Below are 26,097 nucleotides of genomic sequence, written 5' to 3'. Positions count from 1 at the left end.
CAGCAATTTTTAGCCCACTATCCCAGACTAGATGGCCTTCTGCAGAGGGCACGGTCGCTGTGTGCTCACTTCCGCCGTTCGCATCCCGCAGCTCAGCGACTTACATCTCTACAGAAGTCGTTGGGCCTGCCACTTCACCGGCTAAAATGCGATGTGCCTACCCGGTGGAATTCAACTCTGCACATGTTGCAGCGACTGTGGCAGCACCGACAAGCCCTGGTGCAATACGTTCTGACGTATAGCCTGGGCCAACGAGATTCAGAGGTGGGGCAAATCACGCTGGAGGAGTGGTCTCAGATCAGGAACCTATGCACCCTTCTGCACAGTTTTGAAATGGCGACGAAGATGTTTAGTGCTGACGATGCCATTATCAGCATGACTATTCCGGTGATTTACATGCTGGAGCACATGTTAAACAGAATTCGGAGTCAGGTGGTGGCACAAGAGGAGGTGGAGGAAGTAGAGGAGGAGGAGTTGTATGCGGAAGGGCTAACATCTGCAAGGTCCAGACGGTCGGCAGCACCAAGGCGGCAGGCATGTGAGGGTGGGGGAGATGGTTTTACCAGGGCGCATGGTAGCAGCCAAACTAGTGAGGAAGGTGCAGGAGCCCAGGAAGAAGTGGAGGACGAACTGATGGAAGACTCATCAGATGAGGGAGACCTTGATCACATTTCTGTTGTGCGAGGTTGGGGGGAGAGGACAGAGGAAGGAAGCATGATTGTTACCTCGCCACCAACACAACAGGGACTTGGTGCTCCTGGATGCGCAACACACATGAGTGCCTTCTTGCTGCACTACCTGCAACATGACACTCGAATTGTGAGAATTAGAAATAATCCTGACTACTGGGTTGCCACACTGTTAGATCCCCGGTACAAAAGTAAATTTGCAGAAATTATTCCTGCCATAGAAAGGGATGCACGCATGCAGGAGTATCAGCAGAGACTGTTGCAGAATCTTACATGTGCTTTTCCACAAAATACCAGTGCTGCACGTAGTGAATCTCACAGTTCCAACTTGCCAACCGTGGGACCGTCAAGTGTTCAGCACTCAAACCGTAACAGAACCACAGTATCTGCTGGTAACATCAATTTTGCGGAATCATTTCACCACTTTTTTAGCCCATCCTTTGCAAGGCCACAGGAGACAAGAAGTCTGACACATAGTCAACGCCTAGAGACGATGGTACAGGAGTATCTCCAAGTAAACATTGAAGCCACGACTGTGTCACTGGACCCTTGCTCTTTTTGGGCTTCCAATCTGGATAAATGGCCGGAGCTAGCCACTTACGCCTTGGAGATCTTGTCATGCCCCGCAGCCAGCGTTCTGTCTGAACGTGTGTTCAGCGCTGCTGGTGGTGTGCTGACAGATAAGCGCACGCGGCTCTCCACTGATAATGTAGACAGACTCACGTTCATAAAGATGAACAAATCATGGATCCGAAACGACTTTTCTACCCCTGTGTCATCCTGGGGAGAGTAAAAGCTTGATGATTGGTTAAAATCACCCTACCAACCGTTTTAAGCTTTCAAATTACTAATCATGTTTATCTGTATCTTGACTGGAAAATAATTTGGGCTTTGTAGCAGTGTGCAGCACTGATCCTATTAGGCCATCTATAATAAGCTTCACCAGATTTAAAATTAAAAATAATTTTTAGCTGCATCTAGCCCGGAAAATAATTTTGGGGCTCCGAGATGCGCAAGACACATTAGTGCCTTCTTGCTGCACTACCTGCAGCATGACCCTCATATTGTCAGAATTCGAAGTAATCATGACTACTGGGTTGCCACACTCTTAGATCCCCCAAACTTTTCGATCAACCTTTTCATTTTAATAAAGACCAAAAAAATGGTCATTTTTGAAATTATAAGCATTAGCAGGTTGTTAGAAACTGAAATCAAACAGTTTTCAACTCAAAACTTTATTCTAGGTGATGTTACATTTTCACATAGGACCCCTTGTTCGAAAGGAGCTTCTGAACTCTCTCGTCCATTGAATTTGTCAGGTTTTGGATGGTTTCTGCTTCAATTGTTTTGCATGAGGACAGAATACCCTCCCAGAGCTGTTGCTTAGATGTGAACTGCCTCCCGCCATCATAGACACTCCTTTTAATGATGCTCCAAAGGTTCTGAATGGGGTAGAGGTCAGGGGAGCATGGGGGTCACACCATAAGTTTGTCCCCTTTTATGCCCATATCAGCCAGAGATGCAGATGTTTTATGTGCAGCATGAGATGGTGCATTATCATGCAGAAAAATGATCTTGCTGTGAAATACACGGTTCTTCTTCTTGAACCATGGCAGGAAGTGCTGTTTAAGAAAATCCACATACATTATGGAGTTCATCTTTAGCGCCTTCAGGGATCCTAAAGGGGCCGACAATCTCTCTCCCCATGATTCCAGCCCAAAACATTACTCCACCTCCTCCTTGTTGGCGCTGTAGCCGTGTTTGCGTGGGGTGTCCATCAACCAGCCATCCTCCACTCCATTCATCTGGACCATCGAGCGCTGCACGGCACTCATCTGTGAACAAAACAGTTTTGAAATCAGTCTTCATGTAATGTTTGGCCCACTGGAGCCGTTTCTGCTTGTGTGAAGTGGATAGAGGAGGTCGACAGGATGGCATATGCACAGCTGCAAACCTCTGAAGGACCCTGCATCTTGTTGTTCGGGGGACGTTGGAGGCACAAGCAGCTTCAAAAACTTGTCTGCTGCTATGACAAGGCTTTTTTGCCGCTGCTGTTTCAACCTGACGTAATTGCCTGTAGGAAAGAGTCCTCAATTTGCCCTTATCAGCACGCACACGTGTGTACTGTGAATCAGCTACATACTTCTTGATTGCCAAGACACTTCATCCTGATCATCGCACAATGTTGATTGTAGTCATGCCTTGACCTAAACACTCCACAATTTGTTGCTTCTCAGCAGCCGACACATCCTTTTTCTTTCCCATTTTGGCAGAAAATGTAGGCTGCTTAATAATGTGAGAGAGCCTTCTTAAGTAGTCTTGCCTTTCATTGGACACACCTGCCAAACTAATTAGCACAGGTGTCTGCAATTGCTTACAGTGATATAAAGAGCCCTGACACACATCACCATCAATGAGTTTAACTGACAAACAAACAAATTCTTCCCTTATCACTCCTAAACACTTTTTGCATAATAATTTGGAACGCGGTGTACATGTGCTTTTCCACAAAACACCAGTGGTTCACGTAGTGAATCTTACAGTTCTAACTTGCCAACCGTGGTCTGTATGGAATTGTTCAATAAAGGGCCCAAAATTAAGATAACATAGATGGGAGAGGTCTCTATGAATAGGAATTCCTAAGTATTTGATACCCTGTGAGGGCCAGGCAAAGGGAAAGTTGGACTGGATGGAATCCTATATGGATTTAGGGAGGGAGACATCGAGGGCCTCAGACTTCGCTGCATTGATTTTAAAATTTTACCATGTAACAAAGTGATCTATTTCAGCCATAACAGCAGGGATGGATATATGTGATTGAGTGATATATACTAGGACATCATCAGCAAATAGAGAGCACTTGTACTCGGTGCCTCCCACCTCAATCCACCTAATATTGGGGTTATGGCGAATTGATGAGAGCAGGTGCTCCGTCACTAGGATGTATAAGAGAGGGGACAGAGGACATCCCTGCCTTGTCCCATTGGTGATTGTGAAAGGTGATGAAAATGTTCTGACGCACCCCCTGGGCCTTGGGACACCCGGAGCCGTACCCTTTTTGGTGGATGCTGGTGGTTGTAGTCTTCGTGGCGGCGATCCGGTTCCGTGGCTCAGGGCGGTCAAACCAGTGGCGGAACTATTTATGTGGTTTTGATGTTTAAATGTCCAACTACGCCACCCGTGGATTGCGGTCAGAGTGAACCGCCGCTACAGGGCAGACCGCTAAGGCTGGTGTTGTGGGTGCAGCAGAGCGTAGCATAACTCCCCACGGGAGGAGTATAGCCTCAGGGCAGTGTATGCGGAGGATGGGGGTGATGGTGCAGGGCAGCAGCAGTAACGACACGGAGTCAGTGATGCAGTTCAGGGCATTTACTCACAGTTCTTATTATCCAGACCACGTCTGCAGGTAACGGCTGCCCACGTCGTACTGTGCTCACCAGGTGAGGGGCTCAGACAACTCCCAGATAACTTTGGAGCGCTTCACAGGACCCCCTTTGTGTGTCCTTTGTCTGGCCTTTCTTACCAACACTTCTGTCCGGCTGCCTCGGGCCTCCTCTTGGTAAACTTGGCGCCAGTTTCCCTGACCCTATGTGGTGCCTTCCTAGCGGGTGGAGCAAGGGGCTGCGCCACATAAAATGTCAGAGCCTCCGGTTTCTAGCTGAGGGTCGTTTCCTGCCTCCACTAGTTCGGGGACCGGTCTCCCCCTTTGGCCTGACCCCTCCACGCAGGTGGATTCGGGCGTGCGGTGGCGACTCGCCCGTCCGCACCCCTGGGATCCCTTCATTCCTCGTTCCTGGAGCCTTCTCCGCTCCTCTTCCTTCCTTCTCCCTCTTGCAGGCCTGGGCCTCTGTTACTAGGCCCGCCTCCGGAGCAGAGCTCATGCAGAGCCCCTGCTCCCTGCCACTTCTGCTCAGACTTCTCTGCACTGAACTAAGATGGTGCCCACCTTTATACTCCCTTCTCAATGCACCCAGGAACTGCTTCCTCCCTGCTCCTGCACTGCAGGGTTCCCCTTCCTCAGTGTTCCCTCCCCCCACTCCAGCCAGGGACAGGGACTGTCGTGCCCATCTCAGGGGCATATTGGTCGCCCTGCCCCACGGCAATGTGGTGTAATGCATGCAGGTGTCGGGTCCTGATCCACACTCCATCCTTATCTGAGAGTGAGATATCACACCTCTGGGTGAGGTGCAATACGTCTGTAGCAACCGAGCCCTCGGTGCTACAGTTTCATTTATCTTCAGCCTAGGTGACGTATTGTGATACAGGGCCGTGATTTTGGCTATAAAAGGGTCCCCTAGACCCCTACCCCAAGCTTTTTAAGAGAATCATATATGGCGTGCCAGGAGACTCTATGGAATGCTTTCTCAGCATCCAACGAGAGTATCTACTTACAAATTTTTAACTGCATCTAGCCCAGGAAATACTTTGTGCCTAGTAGCAGTGTCTGCTAGTCAGCGGATTATCCCGGCTGTTAAGCAAGCTACACCACCTGTAGTTTGGACACTTAATTTTTTCAAAGGAAATGCTTCGGGACCACGGGATACTTAGTGAAGAGCATCAGGAGGCACCCCAAGGCATAGGGGCTGGGACTGGCACTAGGATGCCTTGCGGTGGACAGCCGAGCTCGATCCTTATAAAAGCTTTTTAACTGCAGCAGCTTTAGTGGACGCTACTGGAGCTGGAATTACGCGGCTGCTGGCATGAGACTTGCCCTCCAATAGATCCTTGTAAATGGATTTAAAGTGTATTCATTCAAATTAGAGGGACAATTTAAATTAAAAAGCTTAGAGCTGCCTCCACCACAGGGGGGCTCTCTCGACCCACCAGCGGACAGGCACCAGTATTGGGAGAGGGGGGCTGGCCGTCAGGGTTCACCGCGGCTCTGGCACAAACCCGGCGACACGGAGGTGGCACGGGCAGGAGCGGACTGGCCGTCTCGGCTTCTCACTTTTTGGATTTTAGAAGGGCATGACATGCCTATATCTGTGTCTCCCCCTCCTTTTACTCCTCCACCTCTTTTCTTTTCGCATGACTATATGTACTTGTCACTTTTCCATGTGTTAGTTGTGTCTTCTGAGCAGTTTGTCAGCTTTTGGACACCTTTGAAGGTGTTTTCTATGTGTTTCTATGTGTTTTTGTTTGCCTGCCATTGGTTTTAACGGTGTTCGAAGGTGTTCCGCAATTTCCTACGGGATAAATAAAGTATATCTTATCTTATCTTATCTTATCTTACTTTGCCAGCGATTATGTCACAGGGTATGTTCACATATCGCGTTTTTGCAGCGTTTTTTGTGTGGGCTTAAATTAAAAGCTGCTTTTTACAATACCAGCAAAAGCTAAGAGATCTCAGAAATCTCACACACACGATTGTTTTTTATTTTCCTGACTGAATTGGAAAATTGCTACTTTTTTAAAAAAAAACTGCAGCATGTCTCTTCTTTTGCAGAGTTGTGTTTCCATAGAAAGCAATGATAAAGTGCAAAACGCTGCAGAAATGCAACCATTCGTTTCTCTATGACTAAGGGCGCACACAGCACCATAAACATGTAAGAGTGTTTTTTTTATATCACCAACATGTGGATTTTAATTGTTTGACATACAGTACAGACCAAAAGTTTGGACACACCTTCCCATTTAAAGATTTTTCTGTATTTTCATGACTATGAAAATTGTACATTGACATTGAAGGCATCAAAACTATGAATTAACACATGTGGAATTATATACTTAACAAAAAAGTGTGATACAACTGAAAATATGTCTTATATTCTAGGTTCTTCAAAGTAGCCACCTTTTGCTTTGATGACTGCTTTGCACACTCTTGGCATTCTCTTGATGAGCTTCAAGAGGTAGTCACCGGAAATGGTTTTCACTTCACAGGTGTGCCCTGTCAGGTTTAATAAGTGGGATTTCTTGCCTTATAAATGGGGTTGGGACCATCAGCTGTGTTGTGCAGAAGTCAGGTGGATACACAGCTGATAGTCCTACTGAATAGACTGTTAGAATTTGTATTATGGCAAGAAAAAAGCAGCTAAGTAAAGAAAAACGAGTGTCCATCATTACTTTAAGAAATGAAGGTCAGTCAGTCCGAAAAATTGGGCAAACTTGGAAAGTGTCCCCAAGTGCAGTTACAAACACTATCAAGTGCTACAAAGAAACTGGCTCACATGAGGAAAGGAAGACCAAGAGTCAACTCTGCTTCTGAGGATAAGTTTATCTGAGTCACCAGCCTCAGAAATCGCAGGTTAACAGCAGCTTAGATTAGATACCAGGTCAATGCCACACAGAGTTCTAGTAGCAGACACATCTCTACAACAACTGTTAAGAGGAGACTTTGTGCATCAGGCCTTCATGGTAAAATAGCTGCTAGGAAACCACTGCTAAGGACAGGCAACAAGCAGAAGAGACTTGTTTGGGCTAAAGAACACAAGGAATGGAAATTAGACCAGTGGAAATCTGTACTTTGGTCTGATGAATCCAAATTTGAGATCTTTGGTTCCAACCACCGTGTCTTTGTGCGACGCAGAAAAGGTGAACGGATGGACTCTACATGCCTGGTTCCCCCCGTGAGGCATGGAGGAGGAGGTGTGATGGTGTGGGGGTGCTTTGCTGGTGACACTGTTGGGGATTTATTCAAAATTGAAGGCATACTGAACCAGCATGGCTACCACAGCATCTTGCAGCGGCATGCTATTCCATCCGGTTTGCGTTTAGTTGGACCATCATTTATTTTTCAACAGAACAATGACCTCAAACACACCTCCAGGCTGTGTAAGGGCTATTTGACCAAGAGGGAGAGTGATGGGGTGCTACGCCAGATGACCTGGCCTCCACAGTCACCAGACTTGAACCATATCGAGATGGTTTGGGGTGAGCTGGACCGCAGAGTGAAGGCAAAAGGGCCAACAAGTGCTAAGCATCTCTGGGAACTCCTTCAAGATTGTTGGAAGACCATTTCCGGTGACTACCTCTTGAAGTTTATCAAGAGAATGCCAAGAGTGTGCAAAGCAGTCATCAAAGCAAAAGGTGGCTACTTTGAAGAACCTAGAATATAAGACATATTTTCAGTTGTTTCACACTTTTTTGTTAAGTATATAATTCCACATGTGTTAATTCATAGTTTTGATGCCTTCAGTGTGAATGTACAATTTTCATAGTCATGAAAATACAGAAAAATCTTTAAATGAGAAGGTGTGTCCAAACTTTTGGTCTGTACTGTATATGGATTAAAAATGGAAGAATTTATCCATTTTTTTGGATATGCCGATCGACTTTATTTTTCTTGGAAATACTCGTTATGGTAGAACCATCATTCACACCCAGGGAGGCCTGATTAGAGCAGAAGCAGGAAAAGTCTAGGGCACACGTCAAACTCTGGCCCACATGGGGGTTATATTTGGCCCCAACACCAGAACCACCACCGCTATGTGAGGCCCATTATACTGTATGGAGGACTATGTGGGGCCCATTATTCTGTATGAAGGACTATGTGGGCCCATTATTCTGTATGGAGGACCATGTGGGATCCATTATTCTGTATGAAAGACTATGTGGGATCCATTATTCTGTATTGAGGACTATGTGGGGCCCATTATACTGTATGGAGGACTATATGGGGCCCATTATACTGTATGGAGGACAATATGGGGCCCGTTATACTGTATGGAGGACTATGTGGGGCCCATTATACAGTATGGAGCACTATGTGGGGCCATTATTCTGTATGGAGGACTTTGTGGGGCCCATTATACTGTATGGAGGACTATATGGAGACAATTATTCTGTATCGAGGACCATGTGGGGCCCATTATACTGTATGGAGGACTATGTGGGGCCCATTATTCTATATGTAAGACTATGTGGAGTCTATTATACTGTATGGAGCACTATGCAGAGCCATTATTCTGTATGGAGCACTATGTGGGGCCATTATTCTGTATGGAGGACTATATGGGGCCCATTATACTGTATGGAGGACTATGTGGAGCCCATTATTCTGTATGGAGGACTTTGTGGGGCCATTATTCTGTATGGATCACTATGTGGGGCCATTATTCTGTATGGAGGACTATGTAGAGCCCATTATTCTGTATTGAGGACTATGTGGAGCCCATTATTCTGTATGGAGGACTATGTGGAGCCCATTATTCTGTATGGAAGACTATGTAGGGCCATTATACTGTATGGAGGACTATGTGGGGCCATTATTCTATATGCAGGACTATGTGGAGCCCATTATTTTGTATGGAGGACTATGTGAAGCCCATTATTCTGTATGGAGGACTATGTGGGGGCCTATTGTACTGTATGGAGGACTATGTGGAGCCCAGTATTCTGTATGGAGGACTTTGTGGGGCCATTATTCTGTGGAGCACTATGTGAGGCTATTATTCTGTATGAAGGACTATGTGGAGCCCATTATTCTGTATGGAGGACTATGTGGAGCACATTATTCTGTATGGAGGACTATGTTGGGCCATTATACTGTATGGAGGACTATGTGGAGCCCATTATTCAGTATGGAGGACTATGCGGAGCCCATTATTCTCTATGGAGGACTATTTTGGGCCATTATACTGTATGGAGGACTATGTGGGGCCATTATTCTGCATGAAGGACTATGTGGAGCCCATTATTTTGTATGGAGGACTATGGAAGACTATGTGGGGACCCATTATACTGTATGGAGGACTACGTGAAGCTCATTATTCTGTATGGAGGACTTTGTGGGGCCATTATTCTGTATGGAGCACTATGTAGGGCAATTATTCTGTATGGAGGACTATGTGGGGCCTATTATTTTGTGTGGAGGACTATGGGGGCCATTATTCTGTATGGGGGACTATGTGGGGCTTTTATTCTGTATGGAGGATTATGTGGGGCCATTATGCTGTATGGACAACTATGTAGGGCCATTGTACTGTATGGAGGCCTTTGCGGGGCCCATTATACTGCACACTGGTTGGCCTGTGACTTTGTCCAAGTTTTTCATTTTGGCCCGCTCTGTGTTTAAAGAGGTTGTCCACTACTATAGAGAATGCCCCTGTCAATTTAAAAGGTGGAAATAAGATTTTTTGCAAATACCTCCAGTGGTCATTTGTTGCCTATGAGCGGCGCTCTTGCTGACCGCTCACAAGGCATCACATGATCCAGCTGCAGCCTTGGCTGACATCCGCTGATGTCACGTCACGTTCCGGCTGCAGCTGGGTGTGACCTAGTGACGTGCTCCCCGCACGTCACAGCACAGCATCCAGTGAGCGCTTTCCCTCTCTAAACCTCGAGTAACGAGCATGCTCGCTCATAACTAGTGGCAGACCAATTGACACGTGTTACCTCTTTAATGTTAGCTAAATATCCGCATCTGAGCTCAAGACAACACACTCTGTAAGCAACATGAGGGTCTGGGCAGACATGTTAATGCTAACTCCACACTCCTTACCGCCTTATACTCTCCATAAGGCAAAATTTTCAACAGGTCCCCCAACTAACATAGGTTTTTAATAGAAATAGTATTTTCCTATAAGGCAAATGAACCTTTTGGGCTCCCTAGTCACCAGGGCCCGGGTGCGACTGTAACCCCTTCAACTGTTATACAGGTTTATCTCACCAAATTAGAATATCATCCAAAAGTTAATTTATTTCAGTTCTTCAATGCAAAAAGTGAAACTCATATAGAGACATTACAAACAGAGTGATCTATTTCAAGTGTTCATTTCTGTTAATATTGATGATTATGGCTTACAGCCAATGAAAACATAAAAGTCATTATCTCAATAAATTAAAATAATCAACGAAAAACACCTGCAAAGGCTTTCTAAGCATTTAAAAAAGTCCCTTAGCCTGTTTCAGTAGGCTCCACAATCATGGGGAAGACTGATGACTTGACAGATGTCCAGAAGGCAGTCATTGACACACTCCACAATGTCCCAGAGTTCCAATTTTCATTTGGAAATCAAGGTCCCAGAGTCTGGAGGAAGAGTGGAGAGGCCACAGTCCAAGCTGCTTGAGGTCTAGTGTGAAGTTTCCACAATCAGTGATGGTTTGGGGAGCCATGTCATCTGCTGGTGTAGGTCCACTGTGTTTTATCAAGACCAGCGCAGCCGTCTACCAGGAAATTTTAGAGAGAGCACTTCATGCTTCCCTCTGCCGACAAGCTTTTTGGAGATGGAAATTTCATTCTCCAGCAGGACATGGCACCTGTCCTCACTGCCAAAAGTACCAATACCTGGTTTACACACAACAGTATCACTGTGCTTGATTGGCCAGCAAACTCGCCTGACCTTAACCCCATAGAGAATCTATGAGGTATTGTCAAGAGGAAGATGAGACACCAGACCCAACAATACAGACGAGCCGAAGGCTGCTATCAAAGCAACCTGGGCTTCCATAACACCTCAGCAGTGCCACAGGCTGATCGCCTCCATGCCACGCCACATTGATGGAGTAATTGATGCAAAAGGAGCCCCGACCAAGTATTGAGTGCATTTACTGAACATACATTTCAGTAGGCCAACATTTCGGATTTTAAAAACATTTTTTAAGCTGTTGTTATAAAGTATTCTAATTTACTGAGATAATGACTTGTGTGTTTTCATTGGCTGTAAGCCATAATCATCAATATTAACATAAATAAACACTTGAAATAGATCATTCTGTTTGTAATGACTCTATATAATATATGAGTTTCACTTTTTGTATTGAAGAACTGAAATAAATTAATTTTTTGATGATATTCTGATTTAGTGAGATGCACCTGTAGTTATACCCTTGTCTGTAGTCATCACTTTAGACATCACTCCTGCCACTCAGTGGCCCACTGTCTGGGCATGCTAGATCTGGGTCGTTCCTCCTACAAAATGTTTGATGCGTACAACACTAATCCCTTACACTTCACTGGATATTTTGTTCAATTGTTGCAGCATACACTTAAACATATGGCATATTATATACAGTGCATCACATAAAACAACATAACATCCAGACGGCATTACTACAGTCCTGAAAAGTTCAACACGTAGATATTGGGGTTCACATAAGCAAATCTGTGATGTCATTTTTTAAGCAGTAAGACATACTGCTACCCATAGTAAGGTGACAATCGCGTTTATTTTAATCCTCAACACAGAGGTGAATTGTAAAATGCGTTTAAACAGGCAATGCGGTTTGGTCCACACATGTGCAGTTTTATTGCTTTCACAAAACTCCAAGGGATTCCAAAACCAAAACAGCCTCTTTTGGGCAAAAAGGAAAATAGTTTATTCAGCAGGCACATACATGTCAGTGCGGACTCACCCCAACAGATTATAGTCCTTTCTCCCAAAGCAAACTTTACACACAGAAGAGGTACAGTCCTACCAGTCTTGGTATCACCTTCAGCCTGAGCTACAGCAGCTTCCTGCACCAAACAGAAGTGATTAATTCCATGCACAATTCACACTGAACAGGCTGCAGGTTCCACACGGTACTTTGCAGCTCCAATACACAGACTGCTCAGCTTTTCTAGCTAACCTGTGCAGTCTCCATTCAGAGAGAGACCGTGGCTTATTTCTCTCTCAGTTATAGCTCACATTTTGGCTGGTCCCTCACCAGCTACAACACACTCCACTCTGCTTCATCTAGCTGACTGCCAGAACGTGAACCCATTTCCTGGTTCTTAGTCAAAGCTATCCAAGTGCTTCTAATTAAAACTTGCAATGGTAGAATTTAACCCTGTACCTCCTGACTTTGCTACAATATGGGAAAGAAAAAATCTCCAAAATTACTGTTTTTTAAAGCCTCTCTATAATTTTATTTTACAATATGTATTTTTGGGATGTATGTCAAACATATGTGTTCCATCCAGAATATATTAACCTATATTCAGCAGGGGGGCATTATAATAAGATATCCTGGTGAGCTCTATGTTTCCTTTGTATTAACTATTGCCATCTGTAAATCATCCATATATAATATAATTTGAATAGCTTGAATGTTGCATAGTGTCCTCATTTTTCCCGCAAAACATCATTTTTTATTTAATCTTTCTGCCTGTTTAAAATGTGTTTTGTTCTGCTGCATCCTCGATACATTGGAGCATAATTGCAGTGCGTCATACACACAGGGTGACTTTTGCACTCCTTCCAGCACTTAACAATCGTGCCCCTTTTGTTTAATATGAAAAGATAGCACTATTGAAAGGGATATGCAATTTTTGGCCGTTGAAGCAATATTTTTCCGCACAGTTTGCCTTGATACATGCACCGTTGTTTTCAGCTTTGATTATCCATAGCAGATAAATCGGGAAAGACTGGGGAACGATAAAATCTCTGTGTTCCGAAAAGGCCTAGCCTCCTGTACATGCCAAAAAGTTTTTTTTTTTCCTCCTAATCACATAGGGTTTTTTCTTTATATCCCTTTCTTGACAGCAATGCAAGAAGCGAGAAGAAAATCCGTGGTCTGAGATGGCTTTCATTTTTCTGCCACTAACCAATAGGAAGCTGGACTTGCACTGCTACAAGAGGTGACTATCTGACGTGTTCGGATTTCTAAGAATAGCCTGCATATATTATAGCACTGGATGTATAATATTAGAGCTTCCAGAAACTTAGACCCTTCCGTGAAATGTCACGGTAAATGTAGTGATGAACTGTCACCTTCGCAACGTCTGTTTGCTGGACGCAGTGATTTTAATTTTCTCCCAGCACTTAATGGGTTACATATCGGCGCTCTGAGCAAAGTGTAAATTGTGATTAAAAAATAATATTCCAACTATTCAGCGTCTCATATTGTACCGTCTTTGAAATCGCAAGAGATATTTAATTATTAGCAGAAGCGCTGGGAACCTGAAGCCTTTTCTTACTCGTCTCAAATCCCCCGGTGCCCACAAACTGATTCGTTCAGCATAAAAAATGAGGCGAACAGTATTGCAGAGAATGGAAAATGCTCAGTATTAAAAGGTGAGTGACATATTTTTTGCAAGAATCAAATAGTCTGGGTTATGTACCTGTTGTTTTACAGTACCTTCCTTGATATACCGTAACCACCCTCCCTTTACCGTGTAGTTGCCATGTTGTAAGCACCATAAATCGTTAGAGGGTATTTTACACCTGGCAGGGAATGAGTTATGGGTCTCCAATCTCTGTCTTTCCCATAATAAAATGATTATGAGTATGGATGAGATGCCAATTTGCGTTAAATATTAATTGTAACGTGCAGATGAGCCACGGTTTAAGTACCTGAAGAATGTAATTTTTCGCTGATTGATTTTCGGGAATCTTGTATCAAAAAAAATTGTAAGGAAGCCCCAGGAATGTATTTTGAGAAAAGTGCATTTATACGTTTAAGTGGTAATCTTGCTATGAAATAGAAAATTGTCAGGATTTATCAAGAACCGAGCATGTAATACTGGTACTTGACTCCAGGGCCTATGTACAAATATTAACCAACGAAGGAAAAGTCAGTATTAATCCCTATTTCACCCGCAGCATGAGAGGGAGATGAAAAGAATGCACCTGGGTCAAGGATCAGGACTTACATTTCCACTTTTTCCGGTGTCATGTGTTAGACTTTGACAGATCCTGCCTCTACTGTACACGAGACATGAGACTAAAGCTAATAAATCCGTTATCTTTCAGATGAAATGTTTCCACGACCAGAAAATAAGATATCAATTTACTGCTTGACTGGAACGGTGTACAAGAAGTTTCATTTTTATCTGTAAAGGGTAGATGTTCCCTTTACGGATTGTTATGGCATATCAATCGATAAATATCCAATTGGTGGGTGTCTGTTGGAATTCCCAGTGATCCCAAAGACAGAGATATCCCTTCCCTCCTTTCCAGAAAATTAGCTTTACCAATGTTTTGCCAAGAGATCAACCAGAAATCCAATAACGTAGACATTTTGGGGATTTTAAAAAAGTATCTTTAATTCTTTACACATACTTGTTCTCCACATTGGTCAATGTCCATCTGTTAAAAATGTTCCCCAAAAATACGTTGATCACATGTATACAGATTTTATGGTCTATCGATCAATAAATATTCAACTGGTGGGTTTCTGATGAAATTCCCAGTGATTCCAAAGACAAAGATGCCCCTTCCATACTTGACAGAATATTAGCTTTACCAATGTTTTGCCAAGAGATCAATCAGAAATCCAATAACAGATATTTCGAAAAAAGGATTTTTAGGCATAGTTGTTCTCCGCATTGATTAATGCCTTTTGTTAAAAGAGTTCCCCAAAAATGGGTAGATCACCTGTATCCCACAGCCAGATGTAGCAAGTTGTAGAACCTAGTATCTGTCAACATGTCTGAGTGGACAACCATAGTTCCTTGGAAATCCAACACCTCCTCCACTCCAGTGATGTCTTTTGTCATGGCTCCATTCGATCAGGCCACATCTCTCCTTCTCTGCCTGCCAAGCTAAGGCAACCAGCAACTAGAAAATGATATCAGCTCTGGCACTTGCACCTCACCTAAAGATTTAAGTACTATCCTTGCCTGGACATTTGTTTCTGTGCTACTGATTTCTCATTCTTTATCCTGATCCTATTGTTGACCTTGGCTTTTCTCCCGGATTATGTTCCCTTCTCATTCTCCAGTTTTTGCTGCCTGGTTCATGTGCATCTTCTCTTGGTATTGATTCTTGGCTTATATCCAGAATTGCCAACAATTAAGAAATTCCTAGACAGTTCAGAAAAATAGGCCACTTTTTAACCCTGCTGTAAAAAAAAGTTCTGTGTTTTTTTTACTAAACTGGATGAGCTTGTAAAGATTATTATGGCTGTAATAATCATTATTTAAAGTTCACAGTGAATGCTGCTAATTTCTTCAAATCAGTTTTATGTTTTGTACATATATAGAACTTAAAATCCAAATGATTTATTCTAGATTTACAGTATGTCTACAAAAAAAAATCAATTTGACTCACCATCTTTATATCTCATCCCTTGTTTCGTCGCATCCCGACTATTGTTCCTTATTATTACAACATTTATTTGTTGCTACAATGCTTTCACAGCCAATTAATGACTATTCTGGAGGCCATGACCTAAAAATGACTAGAAAAGATCATATCCTCTTGCGTATGACTAAGGGTGAAAGCAGGGAAATTTCTGAAACTCCACACTGAGATGAGCGGATTGATGTCTGGAGGATCAAGTTCTAGTCAAACTTCGAACATTATGAGAATTGATTGGCAAAAAACAACAAAATGGTGTCTGGCACCATTTCTCACACTGGTGAAGCATCAGAGAGCAAGCTAGCATCTTTTTGAATGGCATTATGGACTCCCTCATAATGCTCAACATGTATGACATCACATCCCAGTTTTGATAAACTGGATTTTCATACCTTGCACTGTGTTACAGTGGTGGTCAGTAGTGTTGAGCGAGCACTAAAATGCTCGGGTACTCGAAGCTCGGGCCGAGCTCACTGTGATACTCGGGTGCTCGACCCGAGCAATGAGCCCAATGGTAGTCTATGGGAGACCCGAGCATTTTTGCAGCGGCACCCCCGGCAGTCTGTAGAAAGCCTAAAAAGTGCCCAAAACGATAGTGACAGTGCTCAAAAGACATTGGGACAGCATGGGCATCACCCCAGGAAGCATTTCTGACCCCCAGATTACTGCTGTCAACAACGTGGTCAGAGGTATTAAACCACTTTAACGGGCTCACAATAAAACGTTCAAAAACTAAACTGAAACGGTTTTCCTGTGAAATATGTTAAGGAACTTCCTTTCCAGGGTAAAGACTTGTGTATAAGGTAAAATAAATAACCAAAAACAAAAATACTCCTCCACACCTTGGGCTATGTTAACAAGTAGCATTTTTTATGCTTTTTTGCACTTTTGTATTGCTTTTAACCATGACAAATGCATTCACCGGGAAATGTCATTTTAACATTTTATAATCTTATCTGGCCATGTGCTGTGTGACACATGCATACAGTGCTGAAAAGACATAGGAACAGCATGGGGAAGACCCCTGGGAGCATCTCTGACACCCAGGTCACTGCCTAAAAGTGTGCCCATCAGAAGTGATCCTTGCCGCATCAGAAGATGCAGACTTGCAACTATCCCCGTTCAAGTCCTTGTCCCAGGGCAGTGTTCAATTGTACCTCCCCCATTCCTTGCAATGCAAGCGCAAGTATGCAGCCATCCACCAACACACCCCCAGGCTGCAATACCATACTGCCAGCTTGCACTTGAAATGGGGCCTTTTAGTTTGGAGGAAGTCGAAGCTGGCCACTACCTCATGGCTGCTTTGGCAGCGAGGTATCCATACTCAGTCCCCAGCCGCCCGGCGGACTGGTGTCCACGCTTGGTCCCCAGCCGCCACGGGGCGGCCGGGTGTCCATACTCGGTCCCCAGCCGACCCGCGGCCGAGTGTCCACACACGGACCCCAGCCGCCCCTATTTCTCCTTGGAAGTTCCCTCACACTTTTCTTAGCCCGGCCTGCTTTTAAGGGCAGCATTGGACAAGCCCACCAGAGAACCAGACTCCTCCGGTGGACCCTGGCTTCTCCATCAGGGGAGTTGAGAGTAAGGTGAGGAGCATGATGATAATGATAGAAGTTAGCGTCTGCTTTGTTTTCTTGGAATGCAAGCGTTTATATGTAGTAGAGGCTAGGCCTGAGGTGGTCAGTGTTTTGGCGGATATCCTACCTCCTCTGAGGATTGCTGGATGTTTTCCTGCTACTATCCCAGTTCTATGACTCCCGTTAAAACAAAGCTTCAGGTGATGAATGATGGATGAGGTGGTGGCAAAGGAGAAAGAGCAGGAGGAACAGGGACCATTCACATCAATATCAGGCCAGTCAACCACACATGTCTAGTAGGATATGTTTCTGTACCTAAAGGAGTGGTTCGGCTACACAGTTATAGGGCATACAGTGAATGCAATGCCTACCAAAAATTTCGAGGCACTCCAATGCCCCTTGGAAGTGACATGGAGGTCAGAGGGCCATAACTAAACAGTTTTTTCCATTTAAAGCAACTGGGTCTCCTGTACACTGTTGGCCTAAGCAGTGAATGGAAGGCTTTCCAAAAAGTATGAGGAACTGCAATGCCCCTTGAAACAGACGTGGATTACAGCATACTAAAAAACTTCTACCCATTATTGGGGAGTGGGTCTCCCTTAGTGTTCGCCTATGCATTGAAAAGCAAAAGCTGACTAAAATTAGGAGGAAATGCAATGCCCGTTGGAAGAATGGTGGAGGTCCCAGTGGAATAAAAAGACAATATCAATGCCCCTTGGAAAAGTGGTGGAGGTCGCAGTAGCTTAACAAGACGGTTTTAATGACCCTTGGAAGAATGGTGGAGGTCGCAGTGGAATAAAAAGACAATATCAATGACCCTTGAAAAAGTGGTGGAGGTCGCAGTAGCTTAACAAGACGGTTTTAATACCCCTTGGGAAAGTGGTGGAAGTGGCAGTAGCTTAACAAGACTGTTTTAATGCCCCTTGGAAGAATGGTGGAGGTCGCAGCGGAATAAAAAGACGGTTTTAATGCCCCTTGGAAGGGACATGGAGGTCGCAGTGTAATAAAAAGACAATATCAATGCCCCTTGGAAAAGTGGTGGAGGTCGCAGTAGCTGAACAAGACGGTTTTAATACCTCTTGGAAGAGACCTGGAGGTTGCAGTAGCTTAACAAGACGGTTTTAATGCCCCTTGGAAGAGACATGGAGGTCTCAGTGGAATAAAAAGACAATATCAATGCCCCTGGGAAAAGTGGTGGAGGTCGTAGTAGCTTAACAAGATGATTTTCATGCCCCTTACAAGAGCCATGCAGTACAGCATATTAAAAACATTATTCCCATTAATGGGGAGGGAGTGGGTCTCCCATAGTCTTTGCCTATGCCTTCCAAGCAAAAGCTGCCAAAAGTTAGGACGGAGGAACTTGCAATGCTGGCAAAACGGACCACGGTCACCCTGGTGGTATAGTGGTGGTGGAGGCTGAGCATAAGAAGAGCAAAATACAGCCGAAATGAGGAAGCGTATATGTTTCACCCCAGGGGTCTGGTTGCCACAGTAATAGAAATATTATGTCTGAGAGCAAGTGGGAGGTTTCTCTGGTCAGGAGCCCTAAGCATGCAACACGGCCCACCCAGACCTGGGAGGGGAGGAATCTGCCCTTATAAACTGGGTCTGGGGCGGGATTAGTGAGTGAAGTCCCAGACAGAGACAGAGCCTGCAGAACAAGCAGAGCAGTCATAGCCTGGAGAGGGAAAGTAAGAACCAGGAGCTCTGTAGGAGCAGGAGCGAGTGCCAGAGGCTGGAAGCTAGAAAGCTCGCCTTGGCTGAAGACACTAATACCGGACACGGAGTCCGAGGCTGTGGGGACATCCAGGTCCAGCAGCAGAATCCAGCCGGCAGGGGATTCCATGTCCTCTGGCCATAGAAGCCCGAAGGCACGGTCACAAGCAAGGGACCAGCACCGCCATCGTGAAGCGGAGGCTAACAGAAGGCCCCAAGTCACCGGCCATATGGGTGAGCACCACACGGTATACTCAGGGACGTGGGCTACTTCTACCCGCATAGAGCAAGGTAGCCAGGAAAGAGTGCAGATAGTCGGGGAGGCCTACAACTCCACCTGGCCAGGGGAGATCCTGCTTGCTCACAGACTGACCAGGCCCCTACTGCTAACCAGTACTCCCGGGAGGGTCTGCTTTATACCATCAGTAAAGACCCTGAACTGCACCACACGTCTCTGTGTTTCATCGCCGCACCAGCACCATCAGTCCTGGGACGCTCACACCATCACTGCGATCATCCACACTAGCTGCCCTGAGGCAATACTTCTCCCGTGGGGAGTTATCCCATACTCGGCTGCGCAAACAACATCAGCCTCAGCGGTCTGCAGCGCAGCGGCGGTCCCCACTGACCGCAATCCACGGGTGGCGTAGTCGGAAATTGTTATTACCTAAGACTGCCACTGGTTTGACCGCCCTGGGCACGGACCGGGTCACCGCCACGGAGGACTACAACCCCCAGCGATCCGGCTCCGGGTATCCCCCTGCACAGCACAGGCCCAGGGGGCGCGTCAACTTTGGCGTAGTCGGCAGGATTTCGTGCCCTCAACCACCGGGTACTGCGTGCCTGAAAAAGACTTTTATACTTACCTGTGGTGAAGTTTCCCGCCGTCCGGAGTCGTTTCCCGCCATCGGACGCCATGTTGGACCGTTTCCCGCCATCTTCTGCCGTCTTCCCGCCATCCGCAGCTGCTTCCCGCCTTCGCACGCCATCTTCGGGACGCCGCGCAGGAAGAAGAGGGGCGTGGATGCCGAAAGCGCGCGAGATCCGAAGCTCCGCCCCACGCACCGACGCTGCGCAAGGTCCTGGAAGGGAGAAAGAGCGACGCTGACGTCATCGGAGCGCGACGCCAGGTCCTCGACCCCGACGATTGACTGCGGAGCCGCGGCCTACGGAAGAAGAGCATCACAAGGTAGGCCACGGTCCACTAAGGGGGAAGGAGGATGTCGGACACCGATGGGAGCTCCACTGCCACAGCCACCGCCAGCGCAACCGCTGCAGCGGTCATGCCATTCACCATGCCCTATATCCCGGGGGCGACCTCGCTACCCCAGTACTCAGGGGAGTCACATACTCTAAGTGACTTTAGGGAAAGACTGGATAGCCTCTTCCAGGTATACCCCCTCACAGAAGAGCAAAAAGTGAGCATCCTGGTGGCCCAGTTAATCGGGGCAGCCCAAAGGGAGGTAAAGTCCTGGTCACCTGGGAAGAAGAGGACTGTCAGAGAGATACTAGCCCGTCTGAAAGACACATTTGACACCCGGACCTCAGCTGAAATAAAACTCAGATTTTACGGGTTCAAACAACGGGCACATGAAAGTATAAGAGACTATGCTCTAAACCTACAAGAGGCCCTGAGAGCTATTAAGCAGGCAGACCCTGACAGCGTGGGGAATGAAGACAAGCTGTTGACCGAACAATTTATTGAGGGTCTACTGTGCAATGCCGACCGAACCCAGTTGCGGGCAATGGCCTTACAGGACCCTGACCTGGACATTGCACAGTTCAAGGACAGAGCCATCCGGGTGCTCCGAGAACCGGCACCAGGTGGCACTGTGACCCACAGGCGCCCTGCTATCACTTATCACCAGGACACGGCGCCCTTGTCTGCAGGGCCTGTGGGAGCTGATGCGCAGGCTTTGAACAATAACCCGGCTACAGACCTGCACCATCAGGTCCAAGAACTGACTAAAAGTGTTGCCGCGCTAACCAGAACTGTGCAGTCTTTACAGGTCTCTTCTCCAGGAAAGATCCAGCTGGCATCCGGACAGGAGGACGTCCCATGGCGCCGACTGAGGAGGACCCCACCGGCCAGAGGAAGACCCAGCGACAGATACAACGAGGACGGACGACCCATCTGCCGCTGCTGCAATCAACCCGGACATATGGCAAGGTACTCTCATTTAAACGGGCACAGCCTGGGGTAGAGGGCCAACTCCCAGGCTTAAGATCATCAGGCCCATCAAACTGGTGTGACAAATACGTAGGGGGACATCCGGTCTTGCCTGTGGTACTGGATGGCATTCCTATGAGTGCCCTACTAGACACCGGGTCACAGGTCACCACCATCCCGTACGTGCTCTTCAAGCGGTACTGGAATGACTCGGACATAACCCGCTACCCAGATGACGACCTGAGCATTATCGCCAGCAATGGTCAGCCCGTGCCACAGATAGGATTTAAGGAAGTGACCATCAAGGTCGGTAAAGTTGAACTGCCGGCACAAGGACTTATCATTGTGGACATTGACCGTCGCGAGAGTCACCAAAAAAATTACCCTAGGTACTAATGTAATCGAAAACTGTCTTGCAGAGGTGATTCTTATTTTGCAGCAGGTTGCCAAGTACACCAGTTACAGCCAGCAGCGTGTCCTCCAAAAAGAGATCCGGGCACTGATGAAGCGGCAACAAGTGGAACTATCTGGTGGTGAGATAGGTAGCGTGAGAATGTGTGACCCGTTCCCTATTGCCATGCCCCCAAAAAGTGAGATGATGATTTGGTGCCGGGCAGCTATTGGTCTAAGAGGTAGAGACTACCAAGCAATGGTAGAACCCGTCTACTCAGACAGTAGGCCCACCATTTTGACAGCACGGGGGGGTGGTCGATGTACGCCATGGGAGGGTGCCCATCCGCATCATAAATATCGGGGAGAGAGAAGTATACCTGCCCCGGTATGCCACGCTAGCCAAATTGTTCACCATCAACCAGAACTCTGTACAGGCCGTGGAACCCTTGCCTCCATCTCAACCAGAGGAAGGTAACGGCTCTAAGAAACCAATGGAGGACTGGTATCAGCAACTGCATTTGGGTACTGACTCCACTCCCTCACACCAAAAACAGGGAGTCTATCGGGTGGTTCAGGAGTACGAGAGAGTGTTTAGTAAACACCCGCTAGACTTCGGGCGAGTAAAGGGGGTAGAACATCACATCCCCACGGGAGACCACCCTCCTAAAAAGGAGAGATACCGACCCTTACCCCCAGCACACTATCAACACGCCAAGGGGATGCTAAAAGACATGAAGGAGGCTGGGGTAATTAGGGACAGCTGTAGCCCCTGGGCAGCTCCACTAGTCTTAGTGAAAAAGAAAGACAACACCATGAGAATGTGTGTAGACTACAGGAAGGTCAACCGTATCACACACAAAGATGCGTACCCGTTACCAAGGATAGAAGAGTCCTTAGCTGCATTAAAATCTGCTAACTTCTTCTCTACTTTGGATCTCACTAGCGGGTACTGGCAGGTTCCTGTAGCAGAGGCGGACCAGTAGAAAACCGCATTCACCACCCCGATGGGACTCAGCGAATTTAACTGTATGCCGTTCGGGCTCTGCAACGCACCAGGAACCTTCCAACGGTTGATGGAATGCTGTCTGGGACACCGGAACTTCGAGACGGTCCTATTATACCTGGACGACGTCATCGTCTATTCCAAGACCTATGAGGACCATCTGGAACACCTGGCAGAAGTGTTTGAAGCCCTGGCAAACTATGGCCTAAAGGTAAAACCCTCAAAGTGTCATCTACTGAAGCCAAAGGTACAATACCTGGGACACGTGGTGAGTGCGGACGGAGTGGCTCCCGACCCTGACAAGATCACCGTGATTAAGGACTGGCCAAGACCATCCAGCATAAAGGAAGTGCTGCAGTTCCTCGGGTTGGTAGGCTACTACCGAAGATTCATTCCCGGTTTTACCAAGAAGGCAGCTCCTATACAGGACCTCCTGATAGGCCAGTCCAGGAAGGCCAAAAACCAGAAGCCACCCTTCAAATGGGAAAAGCTGGAAGAGGAGTCCTTCCGCCAGCTGAAGATGGCCCTCATGGGGGATGAAATCCTGGCGTACCCTGATTACAGCCAGCCCTTTATCCTCCACACGGACGCAAGCAACATCGGGCTAGGAGCCGTACTGTCCCAGATCCAGCAGGGGAGAGAACGGGTAATTGCTTACGCCAGCCGAAAACTGCGACCCACGGAAAGAAACCCTGAGAATTACAGCTCGTTCAAGCTAGAGTTCCTGGCAGTGGTGTGGGCAGTAACCGAACGTTTCAAGCATTACCTTGCCTCTTCCAGGTTCACCGTGTACACGGACAACAACCCGTTGACACACCTGGACACTGCAAGACTGGGTGCCCTGGAGCAGAGATGGATGGCCCGCCTGTCCAATTATGAGTTCACGATCAAATACCGGGCAGGATGCTCCAATACCAACGCGGACGCCCTGTCCAGGATGCCAAACCTACCGGACAAAGGGGAGGATCCAGAAGAATTGGAAGAGGTCGAACTCCCTGCGTTTCACCGTCATGGGATTACCCAGTATTCCCACCGTGTGAGGGGCCAGCGATCCGCTACGTTCAACCCCTTACCCCACTACAACTGGGCAGAGATGCAAGACAGTGACCCCACAGTCCGTCTGGTGAAGGAGATGCTGACCCAGGCTGACGCCCGCCTGGACCCAGATGCTCCGGAAGAGACCAAGCAACTCTGGACGGAAAAGAGCAGACTGTTCCTCTACAAGGAGAAGTTGTGCCGCAGAATGGTCAATTCCCGGACACATGAGCTGATCTGGCAGGTTGTGGTACCGAGACGGGACGCAGCTATGGTGCTGGAGGCCTACCACAATGGGGCAGGGCACTTCAGATGGAAGAAGCTGGAGTTCCTGCTGCGTGAACGGTTCTACTGGATAGGCATGAGAGGAGCCATTGAGAGGTGGTGTAGAGACTGTGGCCCGTGCAATCTAAGAAGAAGAGACCGTGCCAGCCAGAGGACTCCCCTGCAGCCCATCATCACCAGGCAGCCGCTGGAACTGGTCGCTCTGGACCATGTTAAACTGGCTCCAAGCAGAAGCGGGTATGTCTACGCCCTAACCATCGTGGATCACTACTCCCGGTTCCTGGTGGTGGTCCCTGTCAAAGACCTGATGGCTCAGACAGCAGCCAGAGCCTTCCAGCTGCACTTCTGCCGCCCACACGGGTACCCAGACCAAGTGCTGACGGACCAAGGACCAGCCTTCGAAGCGGAGGTCTTCCAGGAGTTCTGCAACCTGTATGGCTGCAAGAAGATAAGAACAACGCCCTATCACCCCCAAACCAATGGACTCTGCGAGAAGATGAACCAGGAGGTGATAGATCTGGTAAAAACATTGCCCCTGGAAGAACGCAGTCTGTGGCCTGAGAAACTGCCCGATCTGGTGGACCTGTATAACCACATCCCGGTAGGTTCCACCAACTGTACCCTGGCTTACCTAATGCGAGCAAGACCTGGTAAGCTGCCTGTTGACCTGGATATGGGAGTCCTGATACCCGAGGACACCTCACCAGAAGCAGACTGGGATACAGAACGGCAGCAACAGTACCGGAAAGTACAGGAGAGCATCGAGCGAGAGAAAGGCAGGAGAGGACTTATAACCAACATGCTCCCGCTGTTCCCCTGGTACCTGGAGAGCAGGTCTTGAAAAGAAAAAGACGGCTCCATAAGTTGGACGACCAGTGGGAAAAGGACCCATACACCGTACTGCCCTCAAGCCACAATAATCCAAAGGTGTACGTCATCAGCAAGGATGGAGGAGAGACCACAGCCACTGTCTCCAGAGACGACCTGAAAAAGTGCCCCGAGAAGTTGCAAAGCACGGATGAAGATCAGGAAGACCCTCAACCCGTAGAGGAAAAGGAGGAAATGATCACCACCGTACTCGGAGACTTTCCCCGGTCCTGGACACAAGTAAACAACGCTATCGTGGTGCCCGTCCTCACCTTTCTCCAGCCAGCCCCTCAAGTGCCTACAGAAGACCAGGTAGAGCTGGAAGAGCAGCCGGCCCAGGAGGCAGAAGAGTCCACACCAGCAGCGCAGGAGAATCAACCCTCTGCTAATAGTGAGCCTGCCGTGCCCCTAGTGAGCCAAAGAGTATGCAGACAGCTGCCCAGCTTGCCCATAACACCTCCTATACCCTGTAGTGCAGGACCAGTTAGTGAGCTCCGTAGGTCCACTAGAGTCACTAGAGGTCAGATGCCCGCTCGCTGGAAAATCTAAACTAATGCACTGTGAATTTATCTGTTTAACTGTTTATGGTTTATGTTTGTTGCCTGTTATTAATTATGTTTCTCAGTTACCCTGCAGATTTCTATGGACTAACAGGTTATGGACACTGGATAACCGGAACAATTCTTGTAGATAGTTGCACCTTGGTGCCTCTTGCGAAGACGGCCGCAGAAAAGAAAAGCTGTCTGGCGTGGCCTCCTTGCGGTCCAAAGTAGTTAGCTTCAGCCTTGCAGCCACGCCCAAGGCCAACGCAAGGGGTTTGCTTTGGACAGGTCCCCTACTTCGCTTAAAGCTTCACCTTGGGTGACATGGACACCCTCTAGTTTCACAAAATTCACCTTGGGTGATATGGACACCCGGTTACGGACACGCCGTGACCTTTAAAGAACTAAAGCTTCTTGTAAATATGTTATTGTATTATTGTTATACCCTGCATTTATGTTTCTTTAAAAATGTGTTTAGTCCCGGAGTACTAAAATTTACTAGGGGGGAATGTGGCACCCCAGGGGTCTGGTTGCCACAGTAATAGAAATATTATGTCTGAGAGCAAGTGGGAGGTTTCTCTGGTCAGGAGCCCTAAGCATGCAACACGGCCCACCCAGACCTGGGAGGGGAGGAATCTGCCCTTATAAACTGGGTCTGGGGCGGGATTAGTGAGTGAAGTCCCAGACAGAGACAGAGCCTGCAGAACAAGCAGAGCAGTCAGAGCCTGGAGAGGGAAAGTAAGAACCAGGAGCTCTGTAGGAGCAGGAGCGAGTGCCAGAGGCTGAAAGCTAGAAAGCTCGCCTTGGCTGAAGACACTAATACCGGACACGGAGTCCGAGGCTGTGGGGACATCGAGGTCCAGCAGCAGAATCCAGCC

Source organism: Phyllobates terribilis, unplaced genomic scaffold, assembly GCF_046119375.1.
Source record: "Phyllobates terribilis strain yellow unplaced genomic scaffold, ASM4611937v1 Scaffold_8__6_contigs__length_399053987, whole genome shotgun sequence".
NCBI lineage: Eukaryota > Metazoa > Chordata > Amphibia > Anura > Dendrobatidae > Phyllobates > Phyllobates terribilis.
Note: the sequence above shows the minus strand (reverse complement) of the source record.